Genomic DNA, 18146 nt, shown 5'->3' on the forward strand with positions numbered 1-18146 from the left:
AAGGAAGGAAAGGAAGGAAAGGAAGGAAGAAATTGTAGGCCAGGAATGGTGGCTCACACCTATTATCCCAGCACTTTGGGAGGCCAAGGTAGGAGGATTGCCTGAGGACAGGAGTTTGAGACCAGCTGGGCAATGTAAGGAAAGCCCTGTCTCCACAAAAACATAAAAATTAACCAGGAAAGCCCTGTCTCTACAAAAACAATCAAAATTAACCAGGCATCATGGCATGTGCCTATGGTCCCAGCTACTTGGGAGGATGAGGCAGGAAGATCACATGTGCCTGACAAGCTGAGGCTGCAGTGAGCTGTGATCACGCCACTGCACTCTAGTCTAGGTGACACAGTGAGACCCTATCTCACTTCTTCGAGAAAAAGTAAGAAAGAAAGAAATTGTATGCTGGGTCCAGGAATGTCAGGAAGTCCCATCACCTGCTACACGGAATTAGGACATGCAATCTCTGTATTAATGCAGAAGGGGGCATTTACTAATTATGCTCTTTTCCATTGGTCCTATGATAGCTGATCTAAGTAATATGTCTTGTTTTCGATTTCAGCATATTTTGTTTTGTTTTTGTTTTTTTTTTTGAGATGGAGTCTTGCTCTGTCATTCAGGCTGGAATGAAGTGGCATGATCTCAGCTCACTGCAACCTCCACCTTCCGGGTTCAAGCAATTCTTTTGCCTCAGCCTACTGAGTAGCTGGAATTATAGACACATACCACCACGCCCAATTAGCTTTTGTATTTTTAGTAAAGATGGAGTTTCACCATGTTGGCCAGGCTGGTCGCAAACTCCTGACCTCAGGTGATTTGCCTGCCTTGACCTCCCAAAGTGCTGGGATTACAGGCATGAGTCACCATGCCCAGCCCAGTGTATATGTTTATCATTCAATATTTGTTGAGTAGTAAAAATAGGACTCAAATAATGATAATCCTAATGATAGCATTATTAAAAATAAGAACTAACACTTAATAAGGGCTTGCTATGTGCCATATATTTCTTGAACAACTTTGCATTTATTAGTTCATTTAATGTTCCTAACAATTCTCCCCATTTTACAGATGAGTAAACCAAGGCTCAAAGAGGTGAAGGATTTTAGAATTCACATTTCCAGATCTCAAATCCCAAACTCAGACGTGGTTACTTTGAGGGTCAAAGGAGAGTATGTATATAAAAAGATACACATGTATTTTATATACATATATACATATATAATACATATATAAAATACATTCAAAAAGATTATTCTAAAAAATTGATTCCAGTTATGGAGCTCTTATCCTATGTCAGTCATCATGATAAGGGCTTCTCATGTCTTTTTTGTTTAATTGTCACAACCCTACGAACAGATGCAGAAACAGAGGCTCAGAGAAGTTAATGACTTGGCCAAGAAGACACAGCCAGTATTATAAAATAAGTTGCCTTGATTCTTAGTAAACTACACTGCCACCCTCTAGAGATATAGGTTGTCATCATCATCATCATCACAGAGAATAAGAGACAGTCACCCTCAGGGAAATGCAAATCACAACCACAATGAACTAGCACTGCACACACACTAGCATGGCTATAATTAAAAAGAGACAATAACAAGAGTTGGTGAGGATGTGGAGAAACTGGACACCTCATACTCTGCTGGTGGGAATGTCAAAGGGTGTGGCTGCTGTGAAATTCAGCTCCACAGTTCCTCCAAAAGTGAAACAAAGTTAACACATGACCCAGCAATTCCACTCTTAGGTACATATTCAAGAGAAATGAGGGCCGGGCGCGGTGTCTCAAGCCTGTAATCCCAGCACTTTGGGAAGCTGAGACGGGTGGATCACGAGGTCAGAAGATCGAGACCATCCTGGCTAACACGGTGAAACCCCGTCTCTACTAAAAAAATACGAAAAAACTAGCCGGGCGAGGTGGCGGGCGCCTGTAGTCCCAGCTACTCAGGAGGCTGAGGCAGGAGAATGGTGTAAACCCAGGAGGCAGAGCTTGCAGTGAGCTGAGATCCGGCCACTGCACTCCAGCCTGGGCGACAGAGTGAGACTCCGTCTCAAAAAAAAAAAAAAAAAAAAAAGAGAAATGAGAATATATATCCACATAAAACCTTGTACACAATGTTTATGGCGGCATTATTCATGATAGCCCAAAAAGAGAAACAACCAAAATGCCCATCAATGGATAGATAAAAGTGTTCTATCCATGCAATGGAATATTACTCAGCCATAAAAAGAAACGAAGTATCAGACAGGTATGGTGGCTCACGCCTGTAATCCTAACACTTCGGGAGGCTGAGGTGGGAGGACTGCATGAGTCCTGGAGTTTGAGACCAACCTGGGCAACATAGTGAGACCCCCATATCTAAAAAAAAAAAAAGTAATGAAGTATCAACACATGCTACAACAGCTACAACATGGATGAGCACTGAAAACATGCTAAGTGAAAAAAAGTCAGCCACAAAGGACCACATATTGTGTGAGTCCATTTACATGAAATGTCCATAATAGGCAAATCTATAGAGGCAGAAAGCAGATGCATGGGTAGGAAGGAGGGGGAACAGTGCTGGAAATGATGGCAAAGGAGTGTGGGTTTTTTGTTTGTTTGTTTGTTTTTTTGAGTTGATGAAAATATTCTAAAATTGATTGTGGGGATGATTGCACAACTCTGTGAATAATCTGAAAACCATTAAATTGTACCCTTAAATGGTGAATTGTGTGGTATATGAATTATATCTCAGTAAGTTTCTTTTAGAAAAAACAAAAACCGGCCAGGCGCTGTGGCTCACACCTGTAATCCCAGCACTTTGTGAGGCCGAGGCAGGTGGATCACATGAGGTCAGGAGTTCTAGACCAGCCTGGCCAACATGGTGAAACCCATTTCTATTAAAAATACAAAAATTAGCTGGGCTTGGTGGCAGGCACCTGTAGTCCTACTTACTCGGTGGCTGGGGAGGGTGGGGCAGGGGGGTGGAGTGGGCAGGCGGAGGCAGGAGAATATTTGAAACCAGGAGGCGGAGGTTGCAATGAGCCAAGATCGTGCCATCGCACTTCGGCCTGGGGTATAAGAGCAAGACTTCATCTCAAAAAAAAAAGAAAAGAAAAAGCAAAAACCAAAAGGCAGAGCCTTCCTGACGTTGGTGACCTAAAGTTAAAATACATTTATAAACCTGGTCCTATTCTTCCCAAGCAGGGTGACTCAGATGCCAGCCTGATCGTCAGGAGTGCCCTGAGATCCTTGCCTCCTCCCTGGGAAACCAGGATGTTGCCCTGCACTTTCCCACCTTCCCCAGGCACAACCCTGCCCTGCTCTCCCTGGCGGGCCTGGAGTAGAGCAGAAATGAATCCTGCTTGCCTTCCACGGCTTCTCTCTGCTGCAGCCTCCTGCCTGAAGCTGCTTCCTCCCTCCTGCCCAGCTTGCTGTGAAAGCAGGTCCAAATTTGAAAACCATGTGAGATTCAGAATGTGCACCTGAAGCTGCCCCCGGGTCCTTCTGTGCTGTCAACCACTGCAGAGATCTGGGGTCCTCCCGGCATCCCACTTACCTAACGTAGGAAAAGACGATCACGTGGAAGAACCACGTAATGGTGCCATAATTCATGCTCTGGATCTGGGTGACTTTGTTTGTCTCATACTGGAAAACATCACTGCAGCTACAGCAGGCTGGAACCGTGACAGGCTCCCTCCCTGAGCAGGGCTGGACCAGGACTCAGCTCTCCCAGATGGTGCCACAGCAAGCCCCCTACCGGTAACTGCAAAATGAAACATAGTGACTTTTAGCGGGAGCCTTTAACTTTGAGCTCTTCCAATGACTGTGGAGTGGGGGCGGGCCCTGGCAGTTGCCTGAGCTGTGACTGCAATAAACGATAAACCAGAAGGGCCAAGTCCTAAGGGCCTGGCTGGCAGATTACCTCGCCCCAGGGGGCCTCCCCCAGATGCCTACACAAAGATGGTGTTCAGAGGATGAGCATTTTTAGAATTCTCTCTTTCCCCCCTTTCCTTTTGCTTTTTTGGACTCATTTCTGTTGGGAAAAGGGGGCAGCCCTGCAAATGTCGCAAGACCCAGAGCTTCCATTGTGCCTCAGAAAAGGGCTGAGATCTTTCCATTGCCTCAAGCCTCACTTGGAGATTGATTCATTCATTTCGACAACCCTTTATTCAGCCCCTGATGTATAGCCCCTGATGTCTTATAATATTCTGGTCTGCAGTTGGTGGGGAAAATCAGATTTGCAGGGGTGGGGGTACTAGGGGTGGAGGGGCTTTATTTCTCTGCAGGATCTTTCTTGCTTGACCCTGTGAGTTACTTTCCACCCTGCTCTAGACCAATCAGCCCAAGATCACCAGGGACCAAGTGGCAGTCCAACAAAGTTAGGTTTATTGATCTACTCTGTGAGGAACACCACCCACCAGAGGAGCCTCAGGACATCACCAAACAAAGGAAGACAGCGATTTATTATAGGATTCTGAGGAAAGTGGAGTATAGATAAAATCTAAATGAAGTCATATTTTGATAGACTCAAAGTAAAGCAGGCTTGTACAAAGCAGTCAACCTCAAATCTGGATTGTAAAGGGGACCCAGGGCCCTGTTTTCTTGGAAGCAACAAAGCTAAGATAAATGTCAAATGTGTCCAGAAACTCTTTATCTGAATCTCTGCTCCTAAGTTGTAAATTGAGGCTGCTTCTCTGTGTCAAGATGACTTAGATTCTACAGGCAAAATTGGAATATTTCAGTCTTAGTCACGTAATTTCAAACAGTAAACTTTCTGATGGTCTGTGATTTTAAAGGACAATGTTTCAGCAGTCACTCAAAGACGGGGGGTGGGGGAAATATTATCACTTTATAGCTACAGAGAAATATTGTTTCCTGTTATCTCTGCAGCCGACTTGATCCATGTCTGTTATTCCAGTCTGCTGAGTGGCCCGGTAGATTTTTAATTTTCCAGTCTGAGCTAATTTGTACATTCCCACCCCCACGAACTGTATCAGGGGCCCCCTTGACCCCTGGCTTCCAGTTCAGGAGACTGGAGAGCAGTGAGGATGGACTTGACTCTGGGCCCTACCCTTCTCAGTTGCATATAGACGAGGCTTCTGGGCACCACTTCCTCCTTTCGTCCTGGGAGTGGTAAGGGTTCCCCACTCTTGCCAGCCCCAGGCAACTCACTATCCCTTATTGCTTTTTCTTTTTTCTTTTCTTTTCTTTTTTTTTTGAGACAGAGTCTCACTCTGTCTCCCAGTCTGGAGTGCAGTGATGCGGTCTCAGCTCACTGCAAGCTCCGCCTCCCAGGTTCACGCCATTCTCCCGCCTCAGCCTCGTGAGTAGCTGGGACTACAGGTGCCTGCCACCTCGCCTGGCTAATTTTGCTTCTATATTTTCAGTAGAGATGGGGTTTCACCGGGTTAGCCAGGATGGTCTCCATCTCCTGACCTTGTGATCCGCCAACCTCGGCCTCCCAAAGTGCTAGGATTACAGGCGTGAGCCACCGCGCCCCCCCATTATTGCTTTTTCTTAACTCTGCCCACACTTTTGTAAATGGTCCCATCATTAGTTACCCCACTTGAATATGCCATTGCTTTCCCACCAGGAATCTGAGTGATACAGTCATCTTCATCTGTAAAAAGAGAAGATTCACAGGTAAAGCCTGACGCTTAAAACATTGGCCTGGCCATGCAGGGTGGCTCACACATGTAATCCCAGCATTACATTTGGGAGGCCAAGATGAGCAGATCACTTGAGGTCAGGAGTTCCAGACCAGCCTGGCCAACATGGCGAAACCCCATCTCTACTAAAAATACAAAAATTAGCCAGACGTGGTATCCGACACCTGTAATCCCAGCTACTCGGGAGGCTGAGGGGAAGAGAACTGCTTGAACCCAGGAGGCAGAGGTTGCAGTGAGCTGACATCACGCCACTGCACTCCAGCTGGGGTGACAGCAAAACTCCCTCTTAAGAAAAAAAAGAACATTGGCTCTAGGGGACTAATGGTCTGACTTCCAATCCTGGTTTCACATCTTACCAGCTCTGTGACCTTGGACAGCTCTGCTCGTTTTATTCATTCACTCATTCATTCATTCATTCATTCCCAAGGGCACCAGGAATAGTGGATACAGCAGTGAACAGGCAGACAAGTCAAATGTCCATCCACTGACAAATGAATCCACAAAAGGGGGCTGTCCATAAAAGGGAATATTATTCAGCCTTAAAAAGGAATGAAGCACTGACCCATGCTTCAACATGGATGAGCCTTTAAAACATTATGCTAAGTGAAATAAGCCAGATGTAAAAGGATACCTTTTTTCGTTTTTTTTTTTTTTTCTTTTTTTTTTTTTTTTGAGATGGAGTCTCGCTCTGTCACCAGGCTGGAGTGTAGTGGCATGATCTCGGCTCACTGCAACCTCCGCCTCCCGGGTTCAAGTGATTCTCCTGCCTCAGTCTTCCAAGTAGCTGGGACTACAGGTGCGCACCTCCACACCCAGCTAATTTCTGTATTTTTAGTAGAGACGGGTTTTCACCATGTTGGCCAGGATGGTCTCAATCTCTTGACCTCGTGATTTGCCTGCCTTGGTCTCCCAAAGTCCTGGACTTACAGGTGTGAGCCACCATGCCCAGCCAGGATACTTCTTTTATGACTCCATTTATAGGAAATGTCCAGAATAGGCAAATCACTTTAGTGTTGCTCTTGCTACCATTCAAAGATGTCTATTTTCTTGTCTTTGTTTGTTTGTTTGAGATGAAGTCTCACTCTGTTGCCCAGGCTAGAGTGCAGTGGCATGATCTCAGCTCACTGCCATCTCTGCCTCCTGGGGTCAAGAGATTCTCCTACCCCAGCCTCCCAAGCAGCTGGGATTACAGGCACATGCCAGCATGCCCGGCTAATTTTTGTATTTTTAGTAGAGACAAGGTTTTACTATGTTGGCCAGGCTGATCTCAAACTTCTGACCTCAAACAATCCGCCCATCTCGGCCTACCGAAGTGCTGGGATTACAGGTGTGAGCCACTGTGCCTGGCCTATTTGTCTTTCTGCTGAACTCTTGCACTGATCCCTCATGCTCTCCCCTCTCTACTCCTTTAGCCCTTGTCCACTATTTCACTATTGCCACCTCCACCACTCCATGGATTCTGTTCTCAGTGAGGTTACCAATGACTTCTCAGTAGCCAGACTTCGTGAATCTATTTTATTCCTTATTTTACTTGATCTCTTGGATGCATTCAACACCACTGACCACTTTCTACTTCTTGGAGCAGGTTTTTCCCTTGGTTTCCATGACTCTCCTGGGTCCCATGTTCTCCTGGTTTCTCATTTGTACCTCTATGACTCTTTATCTTATCTTTCTCTTTAAAAAAATAATTTAATTTATTTATTTCAGAGACTGGGTCTTGCTCTGTCACCCAGGCCGGAGTGCAGTGGTGTGATCATAGCTCACTGCCACCTCAAACTTCTGGGCTCCAGTGATCTTCCTGCCACAGCCTCCTGAGTACCTGGGACCACAGGTGCATGCCACCAAGCCTGGCTATTTTTTTTTTTTTTAATTTTGTAGAAATAGGGTCTTGCTATGTTACCCAGGCTGGCCTCAAGTGATCCTCCTGCCTCAGCCTCCCAAAGTACTGGGATTACAGGCATAAGCCACTGCATCCAACCTTTGTCTTAACTTCCTCTGGCTGTCTTCTCCCTGTAAATATCAGTTCCAACAAATTGTCTCTCAGCAGTTTTTATGCTCCTATCAGGACAGGACAGGTTATGCTGAAATAAGAAAGCACTCTTAGAGTCTCAAGGCTTATAACAGTGATGATTTAATTCTCACCCACACTGCATGTCCATCATGGGTCTCCCAGAAGGCTCTGCTGTCTTCAGTCACTCAGAGATCAAGGCTAATGGAATAGCCACTGTCTTGAACTGTTTAATGAGTTCTACTAAAAATACAAAATTTAGCCAGACGTGGTGTCAGGTACCTGTAATCCCAGCTACTCGGGAGGCTGAGGGAAGAGAATTACAGTCTCACAGCAGCAATTAAATGTTCTGACCTCGTGATGGAAAGAATATAAAGTTACCAAAAAAAAAAAAAAAAAAAGCTCTGACCTAGAAATGCACTCACTTCTCTACTCATTACTCATGGGTCAAAACTAATCACTTAGTCCTACCCAACCACTAAGGAATCAGGAAATGCAATTCCCGCATATATCCCCCATGTATCCAGAAACTGCAGAAGCAGAAATATTTGGTGAACAGCGCTAATGACTATTGCATCTTCTCCCTGGGAAATTTCATCCGCACACATTGTTTTAATAACAATCAAATGCTAAATGCAAAGCAGGTGGGAGGAGGGAGTATATATGTATATTATATGCTTAATTATGCATGGAATATAACTGGAAACAGGATCTACTACATAATTTGCAAGGCCTAGCGCAAAATGAAAATGTGAAGTCCCGGCCGGGCGCGGTGGCTCAAGCCTGTAATCCCAGCACTTTGGGAGGCCGAGACGGGTGGATCACGAGGTCAGGAGATCGAGACCATCCTGGCCTACACGGTGAAACCCCGTCTCTATTAAAAAAAAATACAAAAACCTAGCCGGGCGAGATGGCGGGCGCCTGTAGTCCCAGCTACTCGGGAGGCTGAGGCAGGAGAATGGCGTAAACCTGGGAGGCGGAGCTTGCAGTGAGCTGAGATCGCGCCACTGCACTTCAGCCTGGGCGACAGAGCGAGACTCCGTCTCAAAAAAAAAAAAAAAAAAAAGAAAAGAAAAGAAAATGTGAAGTCCCTTATTCAAAAGTTAAACATTTCAAAATGGTGACAGCAAAGCATTAAACAAATTCAGATTCCTTCTAAGTGTGGGTCCCTATATGACTGCACAGGTCTCATGCCCATGAAGCTGGCACATCTGGAAGGATACACAAGGTGGTCTCTGGGAAGGCAGCTGTGGGAATTAGTCGGCGTTTGACAATTTATTTATCACCCTGCTTGTATCTGAATTTTTTCTACCATATGCGTTCATTACTTTTTTTTTTGAGATCGAGTTTCACTCTTGTTGCCCAGGCTGGAGTGCCATGGTGCGATCTCGGCTCACTGCAAGCTCTGCCTCCCAGGTTCAAGCGATTCTCCTGCCTCAGTCTCCCAAGTAGCTGGGATTACGGGCATGTGCCACCATGCCCAGCTAATTTTTTGTATTTCTAGTAGAGATGGGTTTCTCCATGTTGGTCAGGCTGATCTCAAACTCCTGACCTCAGGTAAGCCACCAATCCCGGCCTGTATTCATTACTTTTTAAATCTCCGAATGCTAAATCTATATCTCCAGATCATATCTAAATTCTGTGCTCCACCCCAGAATAGTCTATGAACCTATGAACCTATATATCCCACAGACACTTCGAGTCACATCTTCAAAATGAAACGCTTTCCCACAAAATAGTGCAAGTGGCCGGGCGCGGTGGCTCAAGCCTGTAATCCCAGCACTTTGGGAGGCCGAGACGGGCGGATCACGAGGTCAGGAGATCGAGACCATCCTGGCTAACACGGTGAAACCCCGTCTCTACTAAAACTACAAAAAATTAGCCGGGCGAGGTGGCGGGCGCCTGTAGTCCCAGCTACTGGGGAGGCTGAGGCAGGAGAATGGCGTGAACCCGGGAGGCGGAGCTTGCAGTGAGCTGAGATCCGGCCACTGCACTCCAGCCTGGGCGACAGAGCAAGACTCTGTCTCAAAAAAAAAAAAAAAAAAAAAAAAAAAAAATAGTGCAAGTAAGGACTAATGAGATGAGAGAGTGGAGACAGCAGGCATGGACTATTTTTTCTATAGGCTTGACTATGAGGAACAAGAGAGCTAAGAGGCTGGGTGTGGTGGCTCACGCCTGTAATCCCAGCTCTTTGGGAGGTCAAGCTGGGTGGATCACATGAGATCAGGAGTTCAAGATCAGCCTGGCCAACATGGCAAAACCCTGTCTCTACTAAAAATACAAAAATTAGCTGGGTGTGATGGCGCCTGCCTGTAACCCCAGCTACTCAGAAGGGTGAGATAGAAGAATCACTTGAACCTAGGAAGAGAAAGTTGCAGTGAGCCGAGATAGCGCCACTGCACTCCAGTGTGGGCGACAGAGTGAGACTCCGTCTAACAAAAGAAAGAAAGAGAGGTAAGAATGGTTTTCAACGGAGTCAAGGGAAAATGTTTGTGTGTTGCAAGAATGTAGAGAAGATGGAACCAATTGAGCCATTCAAAGATTATGAAAGACTAAGTGGGATGTTGAGAATGGTGGTCTCTGTTTCTCTGTGGAGTAAGAAGCCACGTGTGAAGAAATGGGGATTGGGGATTGAATGGTGGATTTCTTAGTTGTGTGTGTGTATGTGTTTACAATTTACAGAAAATCAGGTGACATTCTTCAGCAGAAAAGGGAGGTTTTTCTAAGGAAACACTTATCTCACAGAACTCAGGTGCAGGAAATGTGGCCCAACCTCATGAGAACCTATTAGTAGAATCAGAAACTAAACTGTCCTAAGCTGAAGCTGCTCTTTCAATTTGAAGCTGCATGGGCCCGCCTCTGTTTGTCTCTCTGTGCACCCATTGTGAGTCTCTGTAAACACTGGATTCCTCTGTTTCTCCCAGGGCACGTGGTCCAACACTATCTTCAAGGTTAGGTGTCCGAAGTTTAAGTGCAAGCCCAGATCCACTACCCAGTTCTGGAATTCAAGGGGAATGATTGGCCTAGTTATTTATCCCTGGTGCAATCAGCTATGGCTGTGGGCGGGGCCACAAGCAAACATGGCGTCAAGGGCTCAGGTCCACAAGGGGAGAAGGGAGAGAGGAAGTAGAATGGATGAAGAAAAGGAAGGAGCGAGCGAGAGAGAAAGAAGATAGCTCTCAGAGAATAGAGGCTGGGGGACTGCTGGTTAAATAACCCAATTCTCTCAGGTGGGACAGCCCTGATGCAGGTCTAGGCAATCTCCAGAGGGCCCTAGTGGGACTGAGCCCAGATGGCCACAGCTGTGACCTGCCGTTCTTTTTTTTTAGTCCCTCCCGCCCCCTGAGACAGAGTCTCGCCTTGTCGCCCAGGTTGCAGTGCAGCGGCACCATCTCGGCTCACTGCAACCTTCACTTCCCGAATTCAAACGATTCTCCTGCCTCAGCCTCCCAGAATAGCTGGGATTACAGGCACGCTCCACCACGCCCAACTCATTTTTGTATTTTTAGTAAAGACAGTGTTTCACTATGTTGGCCAGGCTGGTCACGAACTCCTGACCTCAAGTGACCCAATCGCCTCAGCCTCCCAAAGGGCTGGAATTACAGGCATGAATCACCACTCCCGGCCGTGACCTGCCCTTTAGTGCTTCCTGTGTCGACTGCCTTCCCCATTCCTCTTCCAGGGTCACATCCCAAACAAACTACATTCACCTGAACCTCGTCCAGCCGTATGTGCTGGTGTTAAGGAGTCTGTCTGGAATTCTCCCTGAGAGCAGCAAGTGGGTTTATAAACAGGGGTGTGGCATGATCTCATTTGCAACTCAGAGCACTCTGCACCCTGGAAAATGGGCAGAAGGGGCAAGAGTGGAGCCAGGGTCCTGCCCAGGGAGAGGGTACAGTGACATGGAGGGGGGCTGAAGACAGCTCCCTGAAGGACACCAATATCAAGGAGACTAAGCGGAGGCACTAGGGAGAAGAGGAAAACCAGGAGACAGTGAGTACCCGGAGGCCACGGGATGAACACTTCACAAATAAGCCAGTGGCCAGGAGATATTAAGAGCGATGGTAAAGCTGTGTAATTAAAGCCACTCTAGTAAGGGACCTAACAGATAAATTACTGGAACAGAATGGAGTCAAGTATTAAACACAAAGATAGGTGGAGGCCGTGTGTGGTGGCTCATACCTGTAATCCCAGCACTTTGGGCAGCCAAGGCAGCAGGATTGCTTGAGCCCAGGAGTTCAAGACCAGCCTGGGCAACAGAGGGAGCCCTGTCTCTATAAGATATAAAGATAAATCAGCCAGTGGTGGTGGTGCACGCCTGTGGTCCCAACCACTCGGGAGGCTGAGGTGGGAGGATCACTTGAGCCTGGAAGGTCAAGGCTGCAGTGAGCCATGTTCATGCCACTGCACTCCAGCCTGGGCAACAGAGTGAGACCCTGTATTTAAAAAAAAAAAAAAAAAAAAGTAGGAGCTTAGTGTGTGATAAAAGCATTTAAATCAGGGAGAAATAAATTCCTCCAAATAGGATCTTTAAACAATTGGTTGCTCATTTAGGGGAGGTCCGAGAAGAGAGGAAAATGTACTCAAACTTTACAGATTTTAAAAGGTGTGTAACTTTTCAAAATATAAACTGATAGAAATGGCCTGGGTAAACTGAGTCCTTTCCTTACTTTATATCAGTTGCAAAGAAACAACACCCAAATTGGAAAAAAAAAAAAAAAAAAGGCCAGCTGGATTTATTCTCTGGCCAGAGAAGGAGAAGGAGTGACCTCCCACTCCAGAAACACCTCCTCCTCCCCAAGCTGGGGAAGCTGGAGAATTTTAAAAAGTTACATATGGGGTGGAGAGGTTTAAGTTTATGCAGGGAGGAACTTCAGATGTGCAGGCACAAACCACAAACACGTCTCTTCATAAGATGCATGTTCAGAAAATGGTAATTTTCTTCTCTGGGTAGGGACTTTAGTATTATAATGATACATTAATGATCTAAACATAACAAGGAGTCCCTGGTTTCCAGCAGGCCCTACCTTCCTCTGATCATTGGCGAAACATTTTGAAGCTCCCAGGCCATCTGGAGTCCTTGTAAACTAGCATACCTAGAGGTAAAGAGACTGAAACTGTTTAAGAAATGAAATAGAGCGTTTGCAGCTATCTACCACTTAATAAAATAATGAATATTCAGCTGTTTTGCTTTCTCAGCTATTTCTCCAGGACTGCACCAACAAGAGTCTCCAAAAGTGAGCAAAATCAGTTACACAAAATGGGACATGCAAGTTACCATTATATTTGTGTTGCACACATTTTGCATTAAAGGTAGAAAATGCAAACAAAGATAACTGGACATCCTTTGAAATTACTCAACTGATGATGAAACCTCACTCTCCTCTTCTCTACCTGGCTGGGTTCCATACTTCCTCCCACAGACTCTGTGAATCTGTCTGTACCAGTGGGGCTTTGCAGCCATGATACAAGGCTTTTCTTCTTCTTTTCTTCTTTTTTTCTTTCTTTTTTTTTTTTTTTTTTTTTTTTTTTTGAGATGGAGTCTCACTCTGTCACCCAGGCTGGAGTGCAGTGGCACAGTCTCGGCTCACTATAAGCTCTGCCTCCTGGGTTCACGCCATTCTCCTGCCTCAGCCTCCGGAGTAGCTGGGACTATAGGCTCCTGCCACCATGCCTGGCTAATTTTTTTGTATTTTTAGTACAGATGGGGTTCCACTGTGTTATCCAGATGGTCTCGATCTCCTGACCTCGTGATCTGCCTGCCTCGGCCTCCCAAAGTGCTGGGATTACAGGCATGAGCCACCATGCCTGGCCAGGGCTTTTCTTCTCTGTCAGGTGTGCAGTGTTCCAGCCATGGTACACTCTTGTTTCTTTCTTGATAACCGCCATGACTAAAACAACATGTCAAAGCAATACTATTTTCCTCTATATTTCTCCAGGGCTATTTCTCAGTGAATGTGCCTTTTTAATTCTCTCTTGCTTCCTTCTCATCGCCTAATTCAGAATTATTTATTTATTTATTTATTTTGAGACGGAATTTCATTCTTGTTGCCCAGGCTGGAGTGCAATGTCTCAGCTCACCACAACCTCTGCCTCCCGGATTCAAGTGATTCTCCTGCCTCAGCCTCTCGAGTAACTGGGATTATAGGAATGCACCACCATGCCTGGTTAATTTTGTATTTTTAGTAGAGACGGGGTTTCTCCATGTTGGTCAGGCTGGTCTCGAACTCCTGACCTCAGGTGATCTTCCTGCCTTAGCCTCCCAAAGTGCTGGGATTACAGGCGTGAGCCACCGTGCCTGGCCCAGAATTCTTAAAATAAGTTAATCAAGAGTCTATTGCCTAGTGATGTCAGAGGGTTAGCAGAACCTCTGTGTCTTGGTATCTTAAAATGTTTTTCCTTTAGTTATGCTAAACTGGTGCTGCCTAATAGGGTGGCCACTCACCCCATGTGGCTATTTCAATTTACATTAGTTAAAATGAAATAAAATTTAAAATTCACTTCTTCAGTTGTACAAGCCGTATTTCAATAGCCACATGTAGCTAATGGCTACCATATTGAACAGCAAAGACATACAGAACTTGCCTACCATTGTGGAAAGTTCAACCGGACAGTGCTACAACATCTGTGGGATAGAGGAAAAGGTGAGTTTAGTTGCAAGTAAGCAAGTAAGGTAAGGATAGTCCCAGTCAGATAGATGGCATCTATTTTGTGTAAAGTCTTGTGATGCCCGTAGTCCCAGCTACTTGGGAGGTGGAGGTGGGAGGATCACTTGAGGCCAGGATTTTGAGACCACCCTGGACAACACAGCAAAATAAAAATAAAAAAATTTTCTTTTTCTTTCTCTTTTTTTTTTTTTTGAGACAGAATTTTGCTCTTGTTGCCCAGGCTGGAGTGCAGTGGCATGACCTTGGCTTACTGCAACCTCTGCCTCCTGGGTTCAAGCAATTTTTCTGCCCCAGCCTCCCAAGAAGCTGGGATTATAGGCGTGTGCCAACATGTTCAGCTACTATTGCATTTTTAATAGAGATGGGGTTTTACCATGTTGGCCAGGCTGGTCTCGAACTCCTGATTTCAAGTGATCCACCCTCCTCGGCCTTCCAAACTGCTGTGATTACAGGCATGAGCCAATGCGCTAGGCTTTTTTTTTTTTTTTTTTTTTTGAGATGGAGTCTTGCTCTGTCACCTAGCCTGGAGTGCAGTGGCATGATCTTGGCTCACTGCAACCTCCACCTCCTGGGTTCAAGAGATTCTTCTACCTTAGCCTCCTTGGTAGCTGGGATTACAGGTGTGCACCACTACCCCCGGCTAATTTTTGTATTTTTTTTAGTAGAGAACGGGGTTTCACCATATTGGCCAGGTTGGTCTCAAACTCTTTTTTTTTTTTTTTGAGCGGAGTCTCGCTCTGTCGCCCGGGCTGGAGTGCAGTGGCCGGATCTCAGCTCACTGCAAGCTCCGCCTCCCGGGTTTACGCCATTCTCCTGCCTCAGCCTCCTGAGTAGCTGGGACTACAGGTGCCCGCCACCTCGCCTGGCTAGTTTTTTTGTATTTTTTAGTAGAGACGGGGTTTCACCATGTTAGCCAGGATGGTCTCAATCCCCTGACCTTGTGATCCACCCGTCTCGGCCTCCCAAAGTGCTGGGATTACAGGTTTGAGCCACCACGCCCGGCCAGTCTCGAACTCTTTGACCTCATGATCCACCCATCTTGGCCTCCCAAAATGCTGGGATTACAGGTGTGAGCCACCATGCCTGGCCCAAAAAATATTTTCTGTGTGAAACAGGAGGCAGGGTAGTCCCAGCTACTTGGGAGGCTGAGGTGGGAGGATCACCTTGAACTCAGGAGGTCAAGACTGCAGTAAGCCATGATTGTGCCACTTCACCCCAGTCTAGGCAACAGAGCAAGACCCTGTCTCAAAAAAGAAGAAAGAAAAAGAGAGAGAGAGAGAGAAAGAAGGGAGAGAGGAAGGGAGGGAGGGAGGAAGGAAGGAGAAAGGGAAAGAAAGAAAAGAAAAAGAAATAGGAGGCAGAGTTGCCTGATGAGAGTGAGAGGGAAGGCAGGAGGGTGGGAAGTGAGATGAGTGTTGAGAAGATTCAAAATAGTTGCTATGGTGAACGGGAGGAGAGTACCAACAGGGAAAACAGGAATTCCCGGGTGGTGGTAAGAATTAGAGACCATGAATTTGTTACTGCCAGCAGTCTAGGTGACTGAGATTATGGGAGCGACCTGGGGCCTTCCCACCAACAGGAACCGCCTTCCACCTCCACACCCAGCAACCCACCAGGACTTGCCAAGTGGTTCACATAGTTTTAAGATATGTCATCATTGTTGTCTACTGTTTGTTATGGTGTCAACATGTGTTACTGGGACTGTAACTAGCCAGGCCCGAGATGCAGGAGCAAAAGGCTGATTCTGTTGCTCTGCCCAAAGATCACCCTTTCCTGGGACTTGCATCCCCTGTCAGGCCACAACACAGGGCAGAAAGCTTTTCTTTGTCCCCTGACTCAGTTCAGCCACTGAGAATTACTTGGTTCACTCAACTTAATCTGGATATACCTACCCTACCTTCTTATAAATGCTGGATTTATTTAAACCTCAAGATCTCCCCTCTATTCCTCTCAACCCAAGCTGAATACCCATGCTATCCTTGGGAAATTCAAAAAATACCTGTTTCCTGGTCAAGATTGCTGGCCATTTTACATAACAACCCAGGTCTTCTACAACCCTAAACAAAGGCTGGAGATAGATGAGGAAAACTAAGACTCTCCTAATGGTGGATGGTAGAGAGACGTCTGAGGTTTCTGGAGGATTGAGGACCTATTGTCTTCTCCACCAATCTAACCAGAACAAATATAAAAACAGGATGGAAGGAAATTTACATTGATCCAGGACTGGGCTTTTGCTCTAAGTTGCAAATTATGTTATTTAGGGTGCTTTTGTCTGAAAGTAGCAGAATGCCTGACTCAGGCTGGCTTAAATATGAAATAATTGATTATTTAATGTACTAGGATATCCTGGGGGAAGATAAGCTTCAGAGTGGGTTGATTTAGTGGCTTGACAATATCGTCAAGGATCTGGATTCTTTCTGTCTCTCTGTACTGCCACCCTTGTTGTTGGGTTCATCCTCAGAAAGAAAGATAATCAATTTGTCTCTTTCATGGGAAAATTTTTCCCAGAGTCCCCTTCGCGCCACCTCACTCTACCCTCTAGTGCTAGAAGTGAGTCACATGCCTGTTCCTCTCCTGACAAGAGACAGGGAATGACCATGACCCACTTGGACCAATCATCTGGGTTGGAATGGATATCGGGGAGTCGTTCACAACGTCCATGCCTGGGTATAGCAAAGATCATGGAATCTAGGCCGGATGGGAAAGGAATTGGAGGAAGAAGCATCCTGAGAGAGAGAAAGTGGAAGGGCCAAGGGATTCAGGAGTTCAAAGAACTGCTAAGCCAGAATGATCAAAAGAACAGAGCCTGTGATCAAAGAAATGTGAGACTTTAGAGGAAGATTCGTTCCAGGAGAAACCGAGGTCTAGGACATGGTCCTGGGAGATAGTGACTAAAGCAGAGTGGAGGTGAAGGTCATTGGAATAAGAAAGGACACGAACTGAGGGGCCAGGAGTTTAACCATGTCCTGGGCCATTGAAGTCACCAATATGGCAGTAGGAACTGGGGTGAGAAGGATAAGCCAGTTGCCAAAGCCCTCTGAGAATAAGGGTTGATTGGTTGATTGATTGATGAGTAGGCATCATCAATGAGGAGGCACAGAAGGTGGTACAGCTAGATGCCAGGAGCCTCAGTGCTTACTTAAGATGGAGGACTATGGATCTAATAATAGAGGTGTGGAGGACAGAGGACACCATGGGGTTGGGAGGAGGACCACCATCCCCTGGGAAGGCCTTCAAGGACTGTCAGGGAAGAGCCAGGGCTTAAGGCAGGAAGGAGAGGGAACTGTTTGTGCAGAGGTCACGACCTTAAAAATAAAGAGCACGCCCCACTCTTCCTTTACTCCATCTCACAGGCTGGAATGAGAATCTGTGGGTGAGCCACCTTTGATCCAGAATTTGGGAACTCATACTCCCCACCTGCTAGTTGGTAATAGAAGCACGCTTGAAACAATCCTTCCCACGTGTCCATTAATCCCGAGAGCTTGTCAGTCTCAGGGGTATAGCAGACATTCTTAGTTGCCCATTCAAAATTCATTCTAAGTGGGGCATGAGAGCTCATGCCTGAAATCTCAGCACTTTGGGAGGCAGGAGGATCCCTTGAGCCCAGGAGTTCAAGATCAGCCTGGGCAACATAGTGAGACCCCTTTTCTCTACAAAAAATAGAAAATATAGCCAGGTGGAGGCCGGGCATGGTGGCTCATGCCTGTAATCCCAGCATTTTGGGAGGCTGAGGTGGTGGATCACCTGAGGCCAGGAGTTTGAGACCAGCCTGGCCAACAGGACGAAACTCCGTCCCTACTAAAAATAGAAAAAATTAGTTGGGCATCATG

Source organism: Piliocolobus tephrosceles, chromosome 10 (assembly GCF_002776525.5).
Source record: "Piliocolobus tephrosceles isolate RC106 chromosome 10, ASM277652v3, whole genome shotgun sequence".
In the NCBI taxonomy this organism is placed as follows: Eukaryota; Metazoa; Chordata; class Mammalia; order Primates; family Cercopithecidae; genus Piliocolobus; species Piliocolobus tephrosceles.